The 22,072-nt window shown below is 46.9% G+C and overlaps 1 protein-coding gene and 1 long non-coding RNA gene across 4 annotated transcripts in view; both read left to right on the forward strand.

Moving 5' to 3' along the window:
* Window positions 1–1,705: 1,705 nt before the first annotated feature.
* Window positions 1,706–21,076, forward strand: LOC106566476 (uncharacterized). The gene is made up of 4 exons (XR_006758495.1): window positions 1,706–1,860; window positions 2,143–2,390; window positions 2,565–2,702; window positions 17,831–21,076. It is a non-coding gene; the product is annotated as an uncharacterized lncRNA (long non-coding RNA).
* Window positions 21,077–21,174: 98 nt separating this feature from the next.
* Window positions 21,175–22,072, forward strand: part of LOC106566479 (protein NDRG3) — a 67,043-nt gene continuing 66,145 nt past the window's right edge. Inside the window, exon 1 of one of the 3 annotated variants that reach the window (XM_045692964.1) lies at window positions 21,175–21,354. The gene's annotated coding sequence lies outside the window, so the exon portion shown is untranslated. The remainder of the gene's footprint in view (window positions 21,355–22,072) is intronic. The other 2 variants (XM_045692966.1, XM_014134550.2) reach the window with 2 other exon arrangements.

Below are 22,072 nucleotides of genomic sequence, written 5' to 3' on the forward strand. Positions count from 1 at the left end.
TTCCTCTCTGCCTTCCCCTTCCTCTCCGCCTTCCCTCTCCTCTCCGCCTTCCCCCTCCTCTCCGCCTTCCCCCTGCCTTCCCCTTCCTCTCTGCCTTCCCCTTCCTCTCTGCCTTCCCTTTCCTCTCCGCCTTCCCCTTCCTCTCCGCCTTCCCCTTCCTCTCCGCCTTCCCCATCCTCTCCGCCTTCCCCATCCTCTCCGCCTTCCCCATCCTCTCTGCCTGCCCCTTCCTCTCCGCCTTCCCCCTCCTCTCCACCTTCCCTCTCCTCTCCGCCTTCCCCCTGCCTTCCCCTTCCTCTCAGCCTTCCCCATCCTCTCAGCCTTCCCCATCCTCTCTGCCTTCCCCTTCCTCTCTGCCTTCCCCCTTCCTCTCCGCCTTCCCCCTCCTCTCCGCCTTCCCCCTGCCTTCCCCTTCCTCTCCGCCTTCCCCTTCCTCTCCGCCTTCCCCTCTGCCTTCCCCTTCCTCTCCGCCTTCCCCTGCCTTCCCCTTCCTCTCCGCCTTCCCCTTCCTCTCCGCCTTCCCCTTCCTCTCCGCCTTCCCCTCTCCTCTCCGCCTTCCCCCTGCCTTCCCCTTCCTCTCCGCCTCCCCCTCCTCTCCCCCTTCCTCTCTGCCTTCCCCTTCCTCTCCGCCTTCCCCCTGCCTTCCCCTTCCTCTCTGCCTTCCCCTTCCTCTCTGCCTTCCCCTTCCTCTCCGCCTTCCCCCTGCCTTCCCCTTCCTCTCTGCCTTCCCCTTCCTCTCCGCCTTCCCCTCCTCTCTGCCTTCCCCCTCCTCTCCCCCTTCCTCTCTGCCTTCCCCTTCCTCTCCGCCTTCCCCTTCCTCTCCGCCTTCCCCCTCCTCTCCGCCTTCCCCTGCCTCTCCGCCTTCCCCCTCCTCTCTGCCTCCCCCCTCCTCTCCCCTCCTCTCTGCCTTCCCCTTTCTCTCTGCCTTCCCCTTCCTCTCCGCCTTCCCCCTGCCTTCCCCTTCATCTCCGCCTTCCCCTTCCTCTCCGCCTTCCCCCTGCCTTCCCCTTCCTCTCTGCCTTCCCCCTCCTCTCCGCCTTCCCCTTCCTCTCTGCCTTCCCCTCCTCTCTGCCTTCCTCTCTGCCTTCCCCTTCCTCTCCGCCTCCCCCTTCCTCTCTGCCTTCCCCCTCCTCTCTGCCTTCCCCCTACCTCCCTTCCTCTCTGCCTTCCCCTTCCTCTCTGCCTTCCCCTTCCTCTCCGCCTTCCCCCTCCTCTCCGCCTTCCCCTTCCTCTCCGCCTTCCCCCTCCTCTCTGCCTCCCCCTCCTCTCCCCCTTCCTCTCTGCCTTCCCCTTTCTCTCTGCCTTCCCCTTCCTCTCCGCCTTCCCCCCTGCCTTCCCCTTCATCTCCGCCTTCCCCTTCCTCTCCGCCTTCCCCCTGCCTTCCCCTTCCTCTCTGCCTTCCCCCTCCTCTCCGCCTTCCCCTTCCTCTCTGCTTTCCCCTTCCTCTCCGCCTTCCTCTCTGCCTTCCCCCTCCTCTCTGCCTTCCCCCCTACCTTCCCCTTCCTCTCTGCCTTCCCCTTCCTCTCCGCCTTCCCCTCTCCTCTCCGCCTTCCCCCTCCTCTCCGCCTTCCCCCTCCTCTCTCGCCTTCCCCCCTCCTTCCCCTTCCCCTTCCTCTCCGCCTTCCCCTTCCTCTCTGCCTTCCCCTTCCTCTCTGCCTTCCCCTTCCTCTCTGCCTTCCCTCTGCCTTCCCCTTCCTCTCTGCCTTCCCCTTTCTCTCCGCCTTCCCCTTCTCCAGACAGAAGCAACCGATCCCAGTCTCAGAAGCAAGTTAGATCAGATTCTGTCGCAAGCGTTAACCCCAGACCAGACAAACACCCAGACAACCTCAGAGGCCAGCATCGAAGCCCAATCAAAGATAGGTAATGAGATGCTCATAAATCAGAGCCTATAAGAGTTTTCAGGAGACTCCATGAGCTGTCCTATTGCCTGGCTTTATTTGGATACCGAGTCCTGATGTTACATTGAGATGTGAGATTACTACTTCTTCTGGAATCTGTCACCTCTGTGTCAAAAAGCTACAGTTGATATTTTTGTATATCTCTGTACAGAAGCAATACTGAAATGCCAAGTCCTCCTGCCTACCACCCACAAGTACAGCAGTTCCATTAAATGACTTGTTGTTCCTTTTATCTCTATCTTAGTGTATAGAGTCATCAAAAACCAGCCACCCCCATCCTTTCCATTGAACTGGACCACAACCCCTTCAAGTGCAAGGCTCCTGGCTGTCTGAAGTCCTTCCGGAAGGCCTCTCTCCTGCACTACCATGTCAAGTACTACCATGCAGACAGCGAACACCCCTCTGAGTGCAGCGTGCAGACCCGGGCATCAGAGAAGCAGGTTGGCTCTCAAGAGACGCCTAGGAGGAGACGCAGCATGTCAGGCTCTATACGTGAGTAGAATCACTCCAGCCCAGGGATCACCTGAGCTAAACCCAAACTCTCTGTCACATTATTAACTGGACCAGTTGTTGTATACAGCCGGTGCTGTTATATCCATGCATGGACAATAAATCAATCAAATTTCAACGAAATCACCTCTTCTATTGCACTGCTCTGTTTTATAGACTCGCTCCTGGGTGACAGACAGACTGCCATCGGAGTTAACCGTCATCGTCGGAAATCACTGAGTGAGAGAAGGAAGTAGAACCAGCAAACCAACAGCGGACCCCATGATGAAAGAGAATGGGGCGTCAGTGAAACAGGTGAGGGACATTTTACACACATTTCACCATCGTTCTGGACTGAGAATATCAACTTGAGTCTTGAACTCTTTTATACACTGAGTGTACAAAACATTAAGAACACCGGGGCTTTCAATGACAGACTGACCAGGTGAATCTCAGGTGAAAGCTATGATCCCTTATTGATGTCACTTGTTAAATCCACTTCAATCAGTGTAGATGAAGGGGAGGAGACAGGTTAAAGAAGGATTTTTAAGCCTTGAGACAGTTGAGACATGGATTGTGTATGTGTGCTTTTCAGAGGGTGAATGGGCACGCCAAAAGATTGAAGTGCCTTTTGAACAGGGCATGGTTGTAGGTGCTACCGTTTTCTGTCAAGATCTAGTGTTGTCACGATAACCAAAATGTTACAAATGATACGGTACCAGGCCAAGTAGCACGATACCAAGTAGGATCGCAATACCACGGTAGGAAAAAAATCAGTGACCTAGCATCCTGTTTGCCCCGTCCCCCGGACACATGTTCACGTTGTCTAAACCTTCTCCAAAAAAACATGTCACTGAAGTTCACACTTCTACTCAATACAACACATTGAAATTAACATCACACTGTTCAGTGTATAATATAAATCTGCATAGAATGGCTGATTTTGCTCATATTTGTAAAGGCCCAGCTGTGATTTGATTGGAGGAATGGCAGGAAGGAGTATACATGCATAATTATCTGTATGTCATTGTGTAAGTCAGGGGAAACACTGAACCCTTTACTCTTCAGTTATCTCTCTCTCTCTGTCCCTCTCTCTCTCTCTCTCTCACACTCTCTCTCACACTCTCTCTCACACTCACTCACTCAAACAAACTTTTAAAACGTTAGGCACCAAACAGAATGTAAGAAAGAAATTGATGTTTGATATAGTTTAGTTACATCCTACCTATATGAATCCTACCCTTTTGAAACACATCTCATGAGTAGCAGATCCTTTTCCTTTTTATGCTGGGCCAATCAGATGTGCCTAGACCTACTGTCAACTTACCAGGTTGTTAGCTAGCTTGGTAACATGGCTGAACAACATTTTGTTATCAAACCAATAATTAGCCACTAGTTTAAAACGGCCCGTGACATGGTTAGTGAAATTATATAAAATGCATGTGAATCCCAAAAATAAAAAAAGACCTCTGGTAACATGGGTCATATTTTATAACTGTTTAGGCTAGAGACAAGACCTCTGGTGACATGGGTCATATTTTATAACTGTTTAGGCTAGAGACAAGACCTCTGGTAACATGGGTCATATTTTATAACTGTTTAGGCTAGAGACAAGACCTCTGGTAACATGGGTCATATTTTATAACTGTTTAGGCTAGAGACAAGACCTCTGGTAACATGGGTCATATTTTATAACTGTTTAGGCAAGACTTCTGGTAACATGGGTCATATTTTATAACTGTTTAGGCTAGAGACAAGACCTCTGGTAACATGGGTCATATTTTATAACTGTTTAGGCTAGAGACAAGACCTCTGGTAACATGGGTCATATTTTATAACTGTTTAGGCTAGAGACAAGACCTCTGGTAACATGGGTCATATTTTATAACTGTTTAGGCTAGAGACAAGACCTCTGGTAACATGGGTCATATTTTATAACTGTTTAGGCTAGAGACAAGACCTCTGGTAACATGGGTCATATTTTATAACTGTTTAGGCTAGAGACAAGACCTCTGGTAACATGGGTCATATTTTATAACTGTTTAGGCTAGAGACAAGACCTCTGGTAACATGGGTCATATTTTATAACTGTTTAGGCAAGACTTCTGGTAACATGGGTCATATTTTATAACTGTTTAGGCTAGAGACAAGGCCTCTGGTAACATGGGTCATATTTTATAACTGTTTAGGCTAGAGACAATACCTTTTCTTTGCTGTAAAGCTGCAAGCATGCATGTCGCGAAGCGTTGCTCCGCGTTCCCTCGCTGACACTCCGAGGCTGCATGACAGTGAACTAGTAAAGTCTACTCAGACTGGTCTGTGCTCTTGGTTATAACAGGCGATGAAATTATACAACGTCTCAAAATTGCTCGCTTTGCGCACTGCTCCATTGTAACAAATGTACAAATCTAACAACAGAAGACCCATCAGGGTCTGAGTCTGCATCCCCGCTGACGGAGAAGCAGGTGAGTGAGGGCTGGTAGGGGATTCTGAGAGAAGCAGGTGAGTGAGGGCTTGTAGGGGATGATGAGAGAAGCAGGTGAGTGAGGTCTGGTAGGGAATGCTGAGAGAAGCAGGTGAGTGAGGGCTGGTAGGGAATGCTGAGAGAAGCAGGTGAGCGAGGGCTGGTAGGGAATGCTGAGAGAAGCAGGTGAGTGAGGGCTGGTAGGGAATGCTGAGAGAAGCAGGTGGGTGAGGGCTGGTAGGGAATGCTGAGAGAAGCAGGTAGGTGAGGGCTGGTAGGGAATGCTGAGAGAAGCAGGTGGGCGAGGGCTGGTAGGGAATGCTGAGAGAAGCAGGTGAGCGAGGGCTGGTAGGGAATGCTGAGAGAAGCAGGTGAGCGAGGGCTGGTAGGGAATGCTGAGAGAAGCCGGTGAGCGAGGGCTGGTAGGGAATGCTGAGAGAAGCAGGTGAGTGAGGGCTGGTAGGGAATGCTGAGAGAAGCAGGTGGGTGAGGGCTGGTAGGGAATGCTGAGAGAAGCAGGTGGGTGAGGGCTGGTAGGGAATGCTGAGAGAAGCAGGTGAGTGAGGGCTGGTAGGGAATGCTGAGAGAAGCAGGTGGGTGAGGGCTGGTAGGGAATGCTGAGAGAAGCAGGTGAGTGAGGGCTGGTAGGGAATGCTGAGAGAAGCAGGCGAGTGAGGGCTGGTAGGGAATGCTGAGAGAAGCAGGTGGGTGAGGGCTGGTAGGGAATGCTGAGAGAAGCAGGTGAGTAGGGCTGGTAGGGAATGCTGAGAGAAGCAGGTGGGTGAGGGCTGGTAGGGAATGCTGAGAGAAGCAGGTGAGTGAGGGCTGGTAAGGAATGCTGAGAGAAGCAGGTGAGTGAGGGCTGGTAAGGAATGCTGAGAGAAGCAGGTGAGTGAGGGCTGGTAGGGAATGCTGAGAGAAGCAGGTGAGTGAGGGCTGGTAGGGAATGCTGAGAGAAGCAGGTGAGTGAGGGCTGGTAGGGAATGCTGAGAGAAGCAGGTGAGTGAGGGCTGGTAAGGGATGCGGCTGGCTGATTACAGCTGCCACACGTGATATGCACATGAAAGTGAAGTGGATATCATTGGACCAGTGCATACCAGAGACTACTGGCTGATGCTTAAATTCAACTTAAGTTAAAAACAAAACAGACTTTATATAAGTTGCTCTGGATAAGAGCATCTGCTAAATGACTAACATTTATGGAACAGTGTGTGTGGTATAGGTCTCACCATCCAGATCCTTCTCGATGAGGTCCATCCTGTGTGTGACTTGGTTTTACATGGCCTCAATGTGATCCAACAGGTTGAGCTGCCACTGCTGATGCAGCACACAGTCTGGGTTTATGTCTGTGCAGGGCTCCGCCTCTTCAGTCTCTACCACCCTCCTCACATACTGCATCTTATACAGGCCCACACCCTGGAAACAGAACATGGCTTCTTATACAGGTCCACACCCTGGAAACAGAACATGTCTTCTTATACAGGCCCACACCCTGGAAACAGAACATGGCTTCTTATACAGGCCCACACCCTGGAAACAGAACATGGCTTCTTATACAGGCCCACACCCTGGAAACAGAACATGTCTTCTTATACAGGCCCACACCCTGGAAACAGAACATGGCTTCTTATACAGGCCCACACCCTGGAAACAGAACATGGCTTCTTATACAGGCCCACACCCTGGAAACAGAACATGTCTTCTTATACAGGTCCACACCCTGGAAACAGAACATGGCTTCTTATACAGGTCCACACCCTGGAAACAGAACATGGCTTCTTATACAGGTCCACACCCTGGAAACAGAACATGGCATCTTATACAGACCCACACCCTGGAAACAGAACATGGCTTCTTATACAGGCCCACACCCTGGAAACAGAACATGGCTTCTTATACAGGCCCACACCCTGGAAACAGAACATGGCTTCTTATACAGGTCCACACCCTGGAAACAGAACATGGCTTCTTATACAGATCCACACCCTGGAAACAGAACATGGCTTCTTATACAGGCCCACACCCTGGAAACAGAACATGGCTTCTTATACAGGTCCACACCCTGGAAACAGAACATGTCTTCTTATACAGGTCCACACCCTGGAAACAGAACATGGCATCTTATACAGGTCCACACCCTGGAAACAGAACATGGCTTCTTATACAGGTCCACACCCTGGAAACAGAACATGTCTTCTTATACAGGCCCACACCCTGGAAACAGAACATGGCTTCTTATACAGGTCCACACCCTGGAAACAGAACATGGCTTCTTATACAGGCCCACACCCTGGAAACAGAACATGTCTTCTTATACAGGCCCACACCCTGGAAACAGAACATGGCTTCTTATACAGACCCACACCCTGGAAACAGAACATGGCTTCTTATACAGACCCACACCCTGGAAACAGAACATGGCTTCTTATACAGGCCCACACCCTGGAAACAGAACATGGCTTCTTATACAGGTCCACACCCTGGAAACAGAACATGGCTTCTTATACAGGTCCACACCCTGGAAACAGAACATGGCTTCTTATACAGGCCCACACCCTGGAAACAGAACATGGCTTCTTATACAGGCCCACACCCTGGAAACAGAACATGGCTTCTTATACAGGTCCACACCCTGGAAACAGAACATGGCTTCTTATACAGACCCACACCCTGGAAACAGAACATGGCTTCTTATACAGGTCCACACCCTGGAAACAGAACATGTCTTCTTATACAGGTCCACACCCTGGAAACAGAACATGGCTTCTTATACAGGTCCACACCCTGGAAACAGAACATGGCTTCTTATACAGGCCCACACCCTGGAAACAGAACATGGCTTCTTATACAGGTCCACACCCTGGAAACAGAACAGAACATGGCTTCTTATACAGGCCCACACCCTGGAAACAGAACATGGCATCTTATACAGGTCCACACCCTGGAAACAGAACAGAACATGGCTTCTTATACAGGCCCACACCCTGGAAACAGAACATGGCTTCTTATACAGGTCCACACCCTGGAAACAGAACAGAACATGGCTTCTTATACAGGCCCACACCCTGGAAACAGAACATGGCTTCTTATACAGGTCCACACCCTGGAAACAGAACATGGCTTCTTATACAGGTCCACACCCTGGAAACAGAATATGGCTTCTTATACAGGTCCACACCCTGGAAACAGAACATGGCTTCTTATACAGGTCCACACCCTGGAAACAGAACATGTCTTATACAGGTCCACACCCTGGAAACAGAACATGGCTTCTTATACAGGTCCACACCCTGGAAACAGAACATGGCTTCTTATACAGGTCCACACCCTGGAAACAGAACATGGCTTCTTATACAGGTCCACACCCTGGAAACAGAACATGGCTTCTTATACAGGTCCACACCCTGGAAACAGAACATGGCTTCTTATACAGGTCCACACCCTGGAAACAGAACATGGCTTCTTATACAGGCCCACACCCTGGAAACAGAACATGGCTTCTTATACAGGTCCACACCCTGGAAACAGAACATGGCTTCTTATACAGGTCCACACCCTGGAAACAGAACATGGCTTCTTATACAGGCCCACACCCTGGAAACAGAACATGTCTTCTTATACAGGCCCACACCCTGGAAACAGAACATGGCTTCTTATACAGGTCCACACCCTGGAAACAGAACATGGCTTCTTATACAGACCCACACCCTGGAAACAGAACATGGCTTCTTATACAGGTCCACACCCTGGAAACAGAACATGTCTTCTTATACAGGTCCACACCCTGGAAACAGAACATGGCTTCTTATACAGGTCCACACCCTGGAAACAGAACATGGCTTCTTATACAGGCCCACACCCTGGAAACAGAACATGGCTTCTTATACAGGTCCACACCCTGGAAACAGAACAGAACATGGCTTCTTATACAGGCCCACACCCTGGAAACAGAACATGGCATCTTATACAGGTCCACACCCTGGAAACAGAACAGAACATGGCTTCTTATACAGGCCCACACCCTGGAAACAGAACATGGCTTCTTATACAGGTCCACACCCTGGAAACAGAACAGAACATGGCTTCTTATACAGGCCCACACCCTGGAAACAGAACATGGCTTCTTATACAGGTCCACACCCTGGAAACAGAACATGGCTTCTTATACAGGTCCACACCCTGGAAACAGAATATGGCTTCTTATACAGGTCCACACCCTGGAAACAGAACATGGCTTCTTATACAGGTCCACACCCTGGAAACAGAACATGTCTTATACAGGTCCACACCCTGGAAACAGAACATGGCTTCTTATACAGGTCCACACCCTGGAAACAGAACATGGCTTCTTATACAGGTCCACACCCTGGAAACAGAACATGGCTTCTTATACAGGTCCACACCCTGGAAACAGAACATGGCTTCTTATACAGGTCCACACCCTGGAAACAGAACATGGCTTCTTATACAGGTCCACACCCTGGAAACAGAACATGGCTTCTTATACAGGCCCACACCCTGGAAACAGAACATGGCTTCTTATACAGGTCCACACCCTGGAAACAGAACATGGCTTCTTATACAGGTCCACACCCTGGAAACAGAACATGGCTTCTTATACAGGCCCACACCCTGGAAACAGAACATGTCTTCTTATACAGGCCCACACCCTGGAAACAGAACATGGCTTCTTATACAGGTCCACACCCTGGAAACAGAACATGGCTTCTTATACAGACCCACACCCTGGAAACAGAACATGGCTTCTTATACAGGCCCACACCCTGGAAACAGAACATGGCTTCTTATACAGGTCCACACCCTGGAAACAGAACATGGCTTCTTATACAGGTCCACACCCTGGAAACAGAACATGGCTTCTTATACAGGCCCACACCCTGGAAACAGAACATGGCTTCTTATACAGGTCCACACCCTGGAAACAGAACATGGCTTCTTATACAGGCCCACACCCTGGAAACAGAACATGGCTTCTTATACAGACCCACACCCTGGAAACAGAACATGGCTTCTTATACAGGTCCACACCCTGGAAACAGAACATGTCTTCTTATACAGGTCCACACCCTGGAAACAGAACATGGCTTCTTATACAGGTCCACACCCTGGAAACAGAACATGGCTTCTTATACAGGCCCACACCCTGGAAACAGAACATGGCTTCTTATACAGGTCCACACCCTGGAAACAGAACAGAACATGGCTTCTTATACAGGCCCACACCCTGGAAACAGAACATGGCATCTTATACAGGTCCACACCCTGGAAACAGAACAGAACATGGCTTCTTATACAGGCCCACACCCTGGAAACAGAACATGGCTTCTTATACAGGCCCACACCCTGGAAACAGAACAGAACAGAACATGTCTTCTTATACAGGTCCACACCCTGGAAACAGAACATGTCTTCTTATACAGGCCCACACCCTGGAAACAGAACATGTCTTCTTATACAGGCCCACACCCTGGAAACAGAACATGGCTTCTTATACAGGTCCACACCCTGGAAACAGAACATGGCTTCTTATACAGGTCCACACCCTGGAAACAGAACATGGCATCTTATACAGACCCACACCCTGGAAACAGAACATGGCTTCTTATACAGGCCCACACCCTGGAAACAGAACATGGCTTCTTATACAGGTCCACACCCTGGAAACAGAACATGGCTTCTTATACAGGTCCACACCCTGGAAACAGAACATGGCTTCTTATACAGGTCCACACCCTGGAAACAGAACATTGCTTCTTATACAGGTCCACACCCTGGAAACAGAACATGGCTTCTTATACAGGTCCACACCCTGGAAACAGAACAGAACATGGCATCCAAGTCAAAGGGAAACAGATTTGTCATGAATCCAGCTACCGTACTTTAGTTTTCAGATAGCGTCTCTTCATCACAACTTACACCAATTCTAATGCATATATTGGATATGATGAATGTTATGACTACTGACACACAATCATCTTCGAGAAGGAGTACGGACCTTGTCTGGTTGTAGGGTAGTGGGGTGAATCTTGGTCCGGTCCTGCAGCAGGGAGCTAGGGTAGAGCTTGGCTCTGTCTGGGTGCAGTGGGCCACCGTAACGCCAGCTCCAGCAGGTCCTCAGTGCTCCTCAGGCTGTCCTGCAGCTCAGAGCCTCCCGGTGTCTCCACCACCAGCCTCTGCTCCACCGCTGGGTAGTATGCCCACGGCTTCTGGTAGCAGTGCTCACTGCTACCAGAGGTGAAGGGGCCCAGCTCCTACCCAGCTCCTCATCCTGCTTCCAGGGCTGGCAATTCAGATCAGAGTGTGTCTGGGTCCTGTACAGAGAGGGGTGAGGGAGAATTCACATTCATTGAAGATGGATCATCCAAGAACCAGTCACACCCCAAATTGTGGAACATGACGTTTTTAGGAAGTATTTGCAGTAACTTTGATGGTACTCACTGGAGGATGCTAATCTTAAGCAGTAGGCCGTTGAGCACGTCAAAGACGTGATGCACGTTGCCCAGGAGCTGGTGAGTGCTGCCCTTACCACTGTCATCAGACCTAACACTCTTAACCACTAGACTACCTGCTGCCCTTACCACTGTCATCAGACCTAACACTCTTAACCACTAGACTACCTGCTGCCCTTACCACTGTTATCAGACCTAACACTTAACCACTAGACTACCTGCTGCCCTTACCACTGTTATCAGACCTAACACTCTTAACCACTAGACTACCTGCTGCCCTTACCACTGTTATCAGACCTAACACTCTTAACCACTAGACTACCTGCTGCCCTTACCACTGTCATCAGACCTAACACTCTTAACCACTAGACTACCTGCTGCCCTTACCACTGTTATCAGACCTAACACTCTTAACCACTAGACTACCTGCTGCCCTTACCACTGTTATCAGACCTAACACTCTTAACCACTAGACTACCTGCTGCCCTTACCACTGTCATCAGACCTAACACTCTTAACCACTAGACTACCTGCTTCCCTTACCACTGTTATCAGACCTAACACTCTTAACCACTAGACTACCTGCTGCCCTTACCACTGTCATCAGACCTAACACTATTAACCACTAGACTACCTGCTGCCCTTACCACTGTCATCAGACCTAACACTCTTAATTAACCACTAGACTACCTGCTGCCCTTACCACTGTTATCAGACCTAACACTATTAACCACTAGACTACCTGCTGCCCTTACCACTGTTATCAGACCTAACACTCTTAACCACTAGACTACCTGCTGCCCTTACCACTGTTATCAGACCTAACACTCTTAACCACTAGACTACCTGCTGCCCTTACCACTGTCATCAGACCTAACACTCTTAACCACTAGACTACCTGCTGCCCTTACCACTGTTATCAGACCTAACACTCTTAACCACTAGACTACCTGCTGCCCTTACCACTGTTATCAGACCTAACACTATTAACCACTAGACTACCTGCTGCCCTTACCACTGTCATCAGACCTAACACTCTTAACCACTAGACTACCTGCTGCCCTTACCACTGTTATCAGACCTAACACTCTTAACCACTAGACTACCTGCTGCCCTTACCACTGTCATCAGACCTAACACTCTTAACCACTAGACTACCTGCTGCCCTTACCACTGTTATCAGACCTAACACTCTTAACCACTAGACTACCTGCTGCCCTTACCACTGTCATCAGACCTAACACTCTTAACCACTAGACTACCTGCTGCCCTTACCACTGTCATCAGACCTAACACTCTTAACCACTAGACTACCTGCTGCCCTTACCACTGTCATCAGACCTAACACTCTTAACCACTAGACTACCTGCTGCATTACCACTGTTATCAGACCTAACACTCTTAACCACTAGACTACCTGCTGCCCTTACCACTGTCATCAGACCTAACACTCTTAACCACTAGACTACCTGCTGCCCTTACCACTGTTATCAGACCTAACACTCTTAACCACCAGACTACCTGCTGCCCTTACCACTGTCATCAGACCTAACACTCTTAACCACTAGACTACCTGCTGCCCTTACCACTGTTATCAGACCTAACACTCTTAACCACTAGACTACCTGCTGCCCTTACCACTGTTATCAGACCTAACACTCTTAACCACTAGACTACCTGCTGCCCTTACCACTGTCATCAGACCTAACACTCTTAACCACTAGACTACCTGCTGCCCTTACCACTGTTATCAGACCTAACACTCTTAACCACTAGACTACCTGCTGCCCTTACCACTGTTATCAGACCTAACACTCTTAACCACTAGACTACCTGCTGCCCTTACCACTGTCATCAGACCTAACACTCTTAACCACTAGACTACCTGCTGCCCTTACCACTGTTATCAGACCTAACACTCTTAACCACTAGACTACCTGCTGCCCTTACCACTGTCATCAGACCTAACACTCTTAACCACTAGACTACCTGCTCCCCTTACCACTGTCATCAGACCTAACACTCTTAACCACTAGACTACCTGCTGCCCTTACCACTGTTATCAGACCTAACACTCTTAACCACTAGACTACCTGCTGCCCTTACCACTGTCATCAGACCTAACACTCTTAACCACTAGACTACCTGCTGCCCTTACCACTGTTATCAGACCTAACACTCTTAACCACTAGACTACCTGCTGCCCTTACCACTGTTATCAGACCTAACACTCTTAACCACTAGACTACCTGCTGCCCTTACCACTGTTATCAGACCTAACACTCTTAACCACTAGACTACCTGCTGCCCTTACCACTGTTATCAGACCTAACACTCTTAACCACTAACCTACCTGCTGCCCTTACCACTGTTATCAGACCTAACACTATTAACCACTAGACTACCTGCTGCCCTTACCACTGTTATCAGACCTAACACTCTTAACCACTAGACTACCTGCTGCCCTTACCACTGTTATCAGACCTAACACTATTAACCACTAGACTACCTGCTGCCCTTACCACTGTTATCAGACCTAACACTCTTAACCACTAGACTACCTGCTGCCCTTACCACTGTCATCAGACCTAACACTCTTAACCACTAGACTACCTGCTTCCCTTACCACTGTTATCAGACCTAACACTCTTAACCACTAGACTACCTGCTGCCCTTACCACTGTCATCAGACCTAACACTCTTAACCACTAGACTACCTGCTGCCCTTACCACTGTTATCAGACCTAACACTCTTAACCACTAGACTACCTGCTGCCCTTACCACTGTTATCAGACCTAACACTCTTAACCACTAACCTACCTGCTGCCCTTACCACTGTTATCAGACCTAACACTATTAACCACTAGACTACCTGCTGCCCTTACCACTGTCATCAGACCTAACACTCTTAACCACTAGACTACCTGCTGCCCTTACCACTGTTATCAGACCTAACACTCTTAACCACTAGACTACCTGCTGCCCTTACCACTGTTATCAGACCTAACACTCTTAACCACTAGACTACCTGCTGCCCTTACCACTGTTATCAGACCTAACACTCTTAACCACTAGACTACCTGCTGCCCTTACCACTGTTATCAGACCTAACACTCTTAACCACTAGACTACCTGCTGCCCTTACCACTGTCATCAGACCTAACACTCTTAACCACTAGACTACCTGCTGCCCTTACCACTGTCATCAGACCTAACACACTTAACCACTAACCTACCTGCTGCCCTTACCACTGTTATCAGACCTAACACTCTTAACCACTAGACTACCTGCTGCCCTTACCACTGTTATCAGACCTAACACTATTAACCACTAGACTACCTGCTGCCCTTACCACTGTCATCAGACCTAACACTCTTAACCACTAGACTACCTGCTGCCCTTACCACTGTCATCAGACCTAACACACTTAACCACTAACCTACCTGCTGCCCTTACCACTGTCATCAGACCTAACACACTTAACCACTAGACTACCTGCTGCCCTTACCACTGTTATCAGACCTAACACTATTAACCACTAGACTACCTGCTGCCCTTACCACTGTTATCAGACCTAACACTCTTAACCACTAGACTACCTGCTGCCCTTACCACTGTCATCAGACCTAACACTCTTAACCACTAGACTACCTGCTGCCCTTACCACTGTTATCAGACCTAACACTCTTAATTAACCACTAGACTACCTGCTGCCCTTACCACTGTTATCAGACCTAACACTCTTAACCACTAGACTACCTGCTGCCCTTACCACTGTCATCAGACCTAACACTCTTAACCACTAGACTACCTGCTGCCCTTACCACTGTTATCAGACCTAACACTCTTAACCACTAGACTACCTGCTGCCCTTACCACTGTCATCAGACCTAACACTCTTAACCACTAGACTACCTGCTGCCCTTACCACTGTTATCAGACCTAACACTCTTAACCACTAGACTACCTGCTGCCCTTACCACTGTTATCAGACCTAACACTCTTAACCACTAGACTACCTGCTGCCCTTACCACTGTTATCAGACCTAACACTCTTAACCACTAGACTACCTGCTGCCCTTACCACTGTTATCAGACCTAACACTCTTAACCACTAGACTACCTGCTGCCCTTACCACTGTCATCAGACCTAACACTCTTAACCACTAGACTACCTGCTGCCCTTACCACTGTTATCAGACCTAACACTCTTAACCACTAGACTACCTGCTGCCCTTACCACTGTTATCAGACCTAACACTCTTAACCACTAGACTACCTGCTGCCCTTACCACTGTTATCAGACCTAACACTCTTAACCACTAGACTACATGCTGCCCTTACCACTGTTATCAGACCTAACACTATTAACCACTAGACTACCTGCTGCCCTTACCACTGTCATCAGACCTAACACTCTTAACCACTAGACTACCTGCTGCCCTTACCACTGTTATCAGACCTAACACTCTTAACCACTAGACTACCTGCTGCCCTTACCACTGTCATCAGACCTAACACTCTTAACCACTAGACTACCTGCTGCCCTTACCACTGTCATCAGACCTAACACTCTTAACCACTAGACTACCTGCTGGCCTTACCACTGTTATCAGACCTAACACTCTTAACCACTAGACTACCTGCTGCCCTTACCACTGTCATCAGACCTAACACTCTTAACCACTAGACTACCTGCTGCCCTTACCACTGTCATCAGACCTAACACTATTAACCACTAGACTACCTGCTGCCCTTACCACTGTCATCAGACCTAACACTCTTAACCACTAGACTACCTGCTGCCCTTACCACTGTCATCAGACCTAACACTCTTAACCACTAGACTACCTGCTGCCCTTACCACTGTTATCAGACCTAACACTCTTAACCACTAGACTACCTGCTGCCCTTACCACTGTCATCAGACCTAACACTCTTAACCACTAGACTACCTGCTGCCCTTACCACTGTCATCAGACCTAACACTCTTAACCACTAGACTACCTGCTGCCCTTACCACTGTCATCAGACCTAACACTCTTAACCACTAGACTACCTGCTGCCCTTACCACTGTTATCAGACCTAACACTCTTAACCACTAGACTACCTGCTGCCCTTACCACTGTCATCAGACCTAACACTCTTAACCACTAGACTACCTGCTGCCCTTACCACTGTCATCAGACCTAACACTCTTAACCACTAGACTACCTGCTGCCCTTACCACTGTCATCAGACCTAACACTCTTAACCACTAGACTACCTGCTGCCCTTACCACTGTCATCAGACCTAACACTCTTAACCACTAGACTACCTGCTGCCCTTACCACTGTTATCAGACCTAACACTCTTAACCACTAGACTACCTGCTGCCCTTACCACTGTCATCAGACCTAACACTCTTAACCACTAGACTACCTGCTGCCCTTACCACTGTCATCAGACCTAACACTCTTAACCACTAGACTACCTGCTGGCCTTACCACTGTTATCAGACCTAACACTCTTAACCACTAGACTACCTGCTGCCCTTACCACTGTCATCAGACCTAACACTCTTAACCACTAGACTACCTGCTGCCCTTACCACTGTCATCAGACCTAACACTATTAACCACTAGACTACCTGCTGCCCTTACCACTGTCATCAGACCTAACACTCTTAACCACTAGACTACCTGCTGCCCTTACCACTGTCATCAGACCTAACACTCTTAACCACTAGACTACCTGCTGCCCTTACCACTGTCATCAGACCTAACACTCTTAACCACTAGACTACCTGCTGCCCTTACCACTGTCATCAGACCTAACACTCTTAACCACTAGACTACCTGCTGCCCTTACCACTGTCATCAGACCTAACACTCTTAACCACTAGACTACCTGCTGCCCTTACCACTGTCATCAGACCTAACACTCTTAACCACTAGACTACCTGCTGCCCTTACCACTGTCATCAGACCTAACACTCTTAACCACTAGACTACCTGCTGCCCTTACCACTGTCATCAGACCTAACACTCTTAACCACTAGACTACCTGCTGCCCTTACCACTGTCATCAGACCTAACACTCTTAACCACTAGACTACCTGCTGCCCTTACCACTGTTATCAGACCTAACACTCTTAACCACTAGACTACCTGCTGCCCTTACCACTGTCATCAGACCTAACACTCTTAACCACTAGACTACCTGCTGCCCTTACCACTGTCATCAGACCCAACACTCTTAACCACTAGACTACCTGCCACCTATACCAATGTCTGTTCCATACCACAGTCATCAGACCCTATGTGGCACAGAGATTATTCATTATAGAGATATATTTAAATGATCCAGTTGAAGGAAGATACATTTTTACTTGGATGTAAGTATGATGGAACTATTATTTATTCTTGCCATGTCGTCCTCACTCGGTCTCTCCCCTTTCTCTCCCCCTCCTGCTCTTCCTGCTCTTCCTCCTCCTGCTGATCTTCCTCCTCCTATCCCTCTGCAGTGTTGGAGAGTAGGCTGGACTACACAGGGGAACTGGAACCTCCTGACCCGTTGACCCGATTGCCTCAGCTCAAACATCGCATCAGACAGATGGTCACAGACCTGGGCACCGTGCATCAGATGTCCCTCTGCTCCTCCAACACATGAGTGTGCCACTGAGTTCAGCACTTCACCACAGAGACCTGGCTGGAGCAGGGCGCAGCAAGCAAGGCTACAGTACAAATGATGTGTGAGCATGGTAGGGGAGTAACACAAACTGTCATTAATCCGTTATTATACCAACAAAACTATTGTAATCAGATTACAGATACTTTTGAAAAACTACATTACTTCTTGGATTACTTTTAAAATCAGGAAAAAATACATTATGACACCTTTCAGTTTTCTTAATGACATTCAATTCAGCATTTTTAAAAAGGCGCAAGTTTAAGTTTGTTCCAACTGAGCAAGTCTGACCGGATGTCAGAGACCACTATGATGACACACCAAATGCATTTGATGGATCCTTTTCTGTCTTCTGTCCAAAAGTAACTGAAAGTAATCAGATTGATAATGAGTTTGGATAATCCAAAAGTTACGTAACTGATTACAATTGTGGACAGGTAACTGTAACGGATTACATTTTTGAAAGTAACCTACAGTCTCCAACCCTGTGTGTGGGTTACAGGGACAGAGACGTTAACAGGGGATTCCTGACTGAGACACCTGCTACTACTGACGATTCGAGAATCAACAATATGAAATGTCTGGCAACCTGCATTCCTGCCACGGTGATGCAGAGTGGATAGGACAGGCTGCTTTTCTGAAATGCAAGAAAAATAAGAACAGAACATAACCATGTTCAACACGTTTAGTTTATTAATTCAACCATTTTAAAAAACAAGCACACATAAAACTTAAAAGCCATACATGCACATGAAACTTAGGTTTTTGATTGTAAGTCAACCCCTCCTAATAATGTAGTTCTTGCCATTCAATTTAAAACATGGCTAATACTTTGTTTTTCTAACATAAATAATCTATATCCAACAGTGCTTTTTGATTGGATGGTTTTGCTGAAAGGTTCAAATAAGGTTCAAATGTAGACCGCTGTAGGCTTCATCTTTTTTTCTACAGTTCTATTAAATGTTTGTATAACATTACACGTTTGTTCAATGTAAGCACATAGGATTACATATGTTTCAAACGCATATTTTTGATTAATGTTTGAATGAAATGCATTTGGAAACAAATGGCTTAATAATGATGTTTTAAGATCATAAGAAATAAGGGTCACACTTTATTTGGATAGTCAGGATTTTCCATCTGTAGATACTCTACAGATAGTATGGCCATCTGTTGATAAGCAACTGCTTGCTAAGGTTAGTGTTAGAGCTAGGGGTAGGGTTAGTAGATGGTTAGTTGAAATGTTACTGATAGTCTGTAGACCATCTACAGATGGACTATCCAAAAAGTCATACAAAAAAAACAAGTCATTTTTAAAGGGAGGGGAAATATTTGCAAATATTGTCCTGTCTTTTGAATGTTCAGAATGTTCTTGAGAATAGATGGTATCTTTATATTGTCCTTTTTAATAACAAATGTTTCTTTCCTCATAGATATTGAAGTAGTATAGTATACAAAGTTATTTAGAGGACATTGCCAATATTAATGCTTTTGCAAACAAACTGTATATTTTGTGAATTGTAATACTCTGTTAAGATATTTCTCTTTGATTGAAATATTTAGTTGTGATGTTTGTTTTGTTTTTTTGTTCTTATTTCATGTTTTTCCCCGCCTGGCACTGTGCTCTTATCCTTTTATATATTGTGATTCAGAATTTAATTTATCATTTTTTTAATTGCATCTTTTAATCAGTAAAGTAATGGTATGTATAGCACGTAGTCCATAGAGTATAGGACTGTGTCACAGTATATTTAGTACTGATATACGCAGTACATTGCCTGTGTATCCTTCTCTGGTGGGTAAAACTAGAGGATGTGTGTGTGCGTATATGTGTGGACTGGAGAGCAGTGGGGAAAAGCAGATGGAGCCAGCCCAGCATATGGCCCCACAGTGTGTAGTCAGAAGGCTCTGGAGTCCCCTTATGGTAGTGCCACCCAGATTTTTATATTGGAATTAAAGCGCATACCTCTGCGTTTCCTTGTACCATATCAGGAATATTACTTTGGTTTCTTTCTATTGTGCATTTTCTTAATCTTTGCATGTGAAATGGGTATTTTATTTAACTAGGCAAGTCAGTTAAGAACAAATTCGAATTTACAATAATGGCCTACCCCGGCCAAACCCTAACGACCCTGGGCCAATTGTGCGCCGCCCTATGGGGCTCCCAATCACGGCCGGTTGTGATACAGCCTGGAATCAAACCAGGGTCTGTAGTGACGCCTCTAGCACTGAGATGCAGTGCCTTAGACCACTGTACCACTCTGGAGCCCCAAATTGACATGTGACTTTGACCTGACCCATTTCAGAATTATTTGTTTTCACTTACTGTTTGTTTCAATGGTTAATAATACTTTATACTTCAGCACAAAAGGTGCATTTAATTATTATTCCCCAAGTTGCTAGCAACATTAGCTTACTACTGATGGTATTAGCCATGTAGATACTAAGCATAACTGACATGGATACATTAATTTGAAGTACCAGAGATCTATCAAATCTTGCTAGCTACCGAGCGCAGTCGGTAAGTTATATTCGCAACGATGTTCACGCTGTCTGTTGGTTTCACTGCTTTGCTCACCTCGCTCCACCCGCTCACTACTGGTGAGTTTTAGCTGTTTTAGTAAACGCATCAACTACTCTCATTAAGCTAACTTCCAACATTTTAATTAACAGCCATTTAACCAGAAATGTCAAATTATTGCACATTCTAATCATTTATTTATTTAACTAGAAAAGTCCGTTAAGAACAAATTCTAATTTACAATGATGGCCTACCTCGGCAAAACCCTAATGATGCTGGGCCAATTGTGCGCCGCCCTATGGGACTCCCAATCACGGTCGGTTGTAATACAGCCTGGAATCAAACCAGGGTCTGTAGTGACCCCTCTAGCAAATTGACGTTTGATGTGACCCATTTCAGAATGACTTATTTTCCCTTACTGTTTGTTTCAATGGTTAATAATATTTTATATTTCAGCTGTATGTTGGCAGCGGCAGACTTATCAATGTATGTTTTTTTTAATATATTCGATTTTATCATGAGAGGACTGAGATTTTTTGTTTAAGAAATAATTATTTAAGATTTCCATGCAAGAAAATAAACATTTGTATTTATCTAAATTACGTGTTGCCTGTACATTGTGTTACTCTCGGAACATACTCACTCTGGCCATCCTCTGGGGTCGGTGAATGGAAATGCCTTCGAGTTGGCCCCCATTTACACGTTGAAGGGTCCGCCTTTAGTGTGTCAGATCAGCGTGGTGGTGGTTTCAGGTGGTACGTTGTTGGTATCAAGCGGTTCGAGCACTACGAGACAGCCAGTCCCACTGCTATTTCCATTATTTAATCAGAAATCAACGGGTGAGTAACATGGTGCAAAAGGTACATTCTCGGATGTAAAGAGTGTGTAGCTAAGACATTTGTATGGCAGTTGCTGATTTTCTTAGCCAAAGCAAAGGTTTGGTAAAGTGCGTTGTTCTTAGCTAGACAACGTTAGCGAGCTGCTAACGGTAGTTAACTAATTGTAGCTAGCTAGTTCAACGTTAATTGATTAAACTAGTTATCTATGAAGCCTAGCGTAATCCTTATAATTAATTTGATTTGATAACATTTTCACATGTTTTAATAGCTAAACGTTACTGTTTAACTTGGCTAGTTAACGACCATTGGACCAGCAGAGAGTGGTTGGAAGAGTAGCATGTCTTTGGTGCAATTCTAGCTAAAGTTAGCTAGCCAGGACTTGAGATGCTAACTAGTCACCCCAAAGCGTTAGTTATTGGGTGTGTATGTATAGTTAGTGTGATACTGTTAACCTATTCCCTTGAATGATTTCACATTAAGAATCAGAACACAGGGAAAGGGATTTAGGGAGATGGACTGTCAATGTCTAGTTAGAGAGAAGCAAGTCCTTGGCAGAAGAACCATGCCCTTTTAAACATAGCTATCCCCCAGTAAAATGTCCCTTTGATTGTGTATTCGTGCTGCTAACCTAGATTCCAAAAAATACAGAGATTAAAAATACAAACAAATACCAGCAAAACCGTGAGATTAGTGACAGCTGTTTAGGAGTCCAGATGGC

Source organism: Salmo salar, chromosome ssa13, assembly GCF_905237065.1.
Source record: "Salmo salar chromosome ssa13, Ssal_v3.1, whole genome shotgun sequence".
Taxonomy (NCBI): domain Eukaryota; kingdom Metazoa; phylum Chordata; class Actinopteri; order Salmoniformes; family Salmonidae; genus Salmo; species Salmo salar.